Below are 3,833 nucleotides of genomic sequence, written 5' to 3' on the forward strand. Positions count from 1 at the left end.
TATAAAAGGCCAAGGCTGGGTGTATTATGCATCACAAATGATATACTGTAGAGTTTCCCAGGATAAATGAAATATGTCCATTTTGTCCCATCTGGATCTTGTTATTTTTTTTTTTTTTCCATGATTAGCATTTTGGCAGTTTCTACCCTTCCATTCTGCTGTTCTATGTGCCCAGGGGAGACGAAGAGTTGAGCTCTTTCCAAAATCAGGGTAGCGCTGTGTGGAGAAAAACTGCAGCTGAAAGGGCACTTTCTTTATGGCAGATTCTCCACACTCGGTGGAGGAAGCAGAGGTTTCAAATATGATTAGTGGGCAGCAAAAGCACCGTGAGATCAAGGCTCGCATGAGTCACAAAGTGTGGAAATGTTCTTACCAGATGATCGTCAGGATACAGGAGATTTGCCGTCCCCAAGAACCAGCTGAGCTTGTGAAATTCTCCACATACAGTTTTGCTGAGCTGCAGAAGGCAGCCCTGTTCTCAGTTATGAATTTAGTCTGCTTGAGATAAAAATGGGGTCATGATGTTCATTTGACACCTTGTTAATTTATGCTACAACAAAAGCGAAACAAAACAGAATTCACTTGTATGCAGTAATGTGGCTTAAAATAATGGTGCAACAGACCCAAAGTCTGTTTTTCATTTTGGGCGAGTATTGGGGTAGAAACAAAATAGTCTGCAAGGGCAAAGGTCTTTTTTTCACTTGTGAAATAGTCAGAACCAACCCAGAAGTCAGGGTCTTGCTGTACTCATGGATTCGTGCTTAAAGAAAATTGTCTATGGTACTTTCTTAGCTTTTTATTGAAACAATAATGACTTGTAATAATTGATATTTTTAGGTGAGACCTTATACTAAGATTTAAAATAGCTTGCTGCTTCACACAGCATATTTCTACTCATATTTTATTCATGTTTACACACTAAACTTTCCCTTGCATTATGCAGATTCCTTTCAAATACGTAGAACCAGGAAATTAGAAACAAACTTATGATAAATAAGCATTGTGTAATACCCAAAGTAAGAGAGAAAATTAAAAAATACCCTTTAGGAGTTCTGATTAAGAATTAATGTACCAGATGTCAGTTACTGGGATACCTTTATTATTTTCATGTTGTTGCAATTAAATATTATACATAACATAAATGCTTAATAAATTTTTGATATATCTTTAGAAATGATGCTGCCACTTCAAATGACAAAATAAAACATTTTATCCTAAACAAAACCCGAACTCTTTCAGTTAAAATATTGTTCTGATTATTATATTTATATTGTTTCCATAATTACTGAATGTTCTATTGGTGCAAATTACTCTGCCTACATTCATCTTTTTTTCTATCTATATCTCTTTCTACATACCTATCTAATATATATTTTATAATATGTTGCCAATTGATATATATTAGTTCAAAATATTAGTTCTCCCTTTGCATTTTCTGCCTTGCAGAAATACTTCTAAGTTACTTTATTTCTAGATCAGACACCACTCCGGCTCCTGAAATAATCCATCCAAAGCCAGGTACTGCATGAAAATACACAGTTGTCTCTCTTCATATCTCCCCTCTATCCCAGTCCTTTTGTGTTTAATATTTGTCATACCTTAAGTCAGCAGTTTTTTTTTTTAACAATTTCCTGGAAAGCTCATAAAACATCCAGAGACTTACTTGCCATCCTTCAAATAATTCTGATTAAGCAAGCCTGAAGTCCAGCTCAGGAATGTGCATATTACATTACCTCCCAGGTAAACTACCTTTCAGGTAAACTACCTCCCAGGTAGTTCTGAGGCAGGTGATCCTGACATCACACCTTGACAAACAGGGTTTTAAGACCTGTGATCTTGTGATCAAGAATGAATCACAGGCTGTCACATTGCCCCTCAACACTCCTGGAATTGTTTCCCTGGAAGTATGTACTAGAAACCAGTGTTTTTTGGTTCTCTCTCTCGCAAATGGATATCTGCTGTGTTTCATTGTGTTAGCTGGTTTCCTGATACCAAGGGGAAGATTTTCGGAGTAATGACACACATTCTACCACATGCTCACCCCATCTCATCCTCCTGTCCTCTGACTCCTTGTCAATGACCATTACTTGAATCACATATGAACCTGCTCTGCCTTTTTTGGACACTGTTTACCCCTACACAGTCAGACTCTGTGGGCTCTCAGTTCCACCATGGTCTTTCTTGGTCTAACAGGTGACATGGGTCAGTTTGCAGAACCCACCTTTTTTATGCTTGCTGTGATCAACATGCCTTACAAACTCACCTCAAGGCTTGGAATATGGACTTTTCATAACCCTTTGAGATCTTGAGTTAGGCAAAGGTTAAAGGTCTCTAAATAGGAGACAAAACACATGAATCATAAAAGAAAAGTTTGCCAAATTGGCCTTATCAAAATTAAAAGCTTCTGCTCTATACTATAAAGAAAATATAAAAACCATAAACTAGTAGAAAATGCTTACAAAATACATATGCAATAAATATATAACTAGCTTGTTTCCAGAACATACAAAGAACTCTCAGTAATCATTAACTAATTACTATTTCAATAATAAGAAAATAAACAACCAAATTTTTAAAATCAGGAAAAAGACTTGAACAGATGCTTCACCAAAGATTCTACATACATAGCAATAAACACATCAATAGAATAACATCATTAGTCATTAAGAAAATGCAAATTAAAGCTGCAATGAGATATCACTTTGCCTATAAGAATGGTAAAAAACAAATAAAAATGTCAAGCATTGCTTAAACTATAGAGCAACAGAAACTTCATAAATTTTTGGTGGCAATGAAAACTAGTCCAACCACTTTGGAATACAGTTTGACAGTTTCTTACCAATTTAAGCATATACTTATCATACAAATTAACAGTTTAACTTATCCAAAATAAATGAAAGCATATATCTGTACAAAAATCTGTATTCATTTGTTTATACTAACATTCATAATCATCAAAAGCCAGAAATAACTCAAATATCCATTAACTGTTAAATAGATCAACAAATATTGTTACTTCCAAATAAAGTAGCATTACTTACCAACAAAGCAAACTTTTCATACATGCAAAAAGACTTACGAATTTCAAATGTATTAGGCTTAATAGACCACTGGTTTCCAGGGTCTGGGGAAAATTGATCACAGAGCTGTAGAAGGGGAATTTTTAGTGTGATGGGAATGGTAAATGCTTTTATTCTGATGGTGGTGACCTGACTGTATGCATTTGTCAAAATTCCTAGAAATGTGCACCTAAAAAGAGGATGAATTTTACTGAATTTTATTAGTTTATACCTCAAAAAACTGCCTTCAAACAAATTAAATTCTCACAAGAGCAAGATCTTTTCATGGGACGTTCCCTGCGACTTTGCAGCATAATAGAAGCATAATTTTTTCAATTAAATTTCTTCCATTTGAACTTCCATAACCTTTAAAATTAGTCATAGTAACAGACTGTGAATGAATTAAAAATATCTTCCCTTAGCAGTTTTTAAGAGTCTGAAATGGGGGAAGGGAATAAAGGTTGTGATAATCATATAATTTCTAAAACTTTAATTCTACTCAATCTGGTGATCTTGGGAATTACTGGCTTCTATCAGAATCACAAGGACACACACTTGAAAAAGAGGAAAAATGTTGTGACCAAAAAAAACTCAAAAACAACAACGAAAAAAACACCACCACCACCACCACCACCACACTATCAGCTTTAAGTCATGGTTAATATTCGACTTACTAAAATCCTTTAAGAATCAACCCACTGCTTGCTGACCATGGTTTGGCCACTTGTGGGGTGACCAAAAAATTACCTGTAATACAAATAATGCAGCCCATGG

Source organism: Eulemur rufifrons, chromosome 18 (genome assembly GCF_041146395.1).
Source record: "Eulemur rufifrons isolate Redbay chromosome 18, OSU_ERuf_1, whole genome shotgun sequence".
NCBI classification, from domain to species: domain Eukaryota; kingdom Metazoa; phylum Chordata; class Mammalia; order Primates; family Lemuridae; genus Eulemur; species Eulemur rufifrons.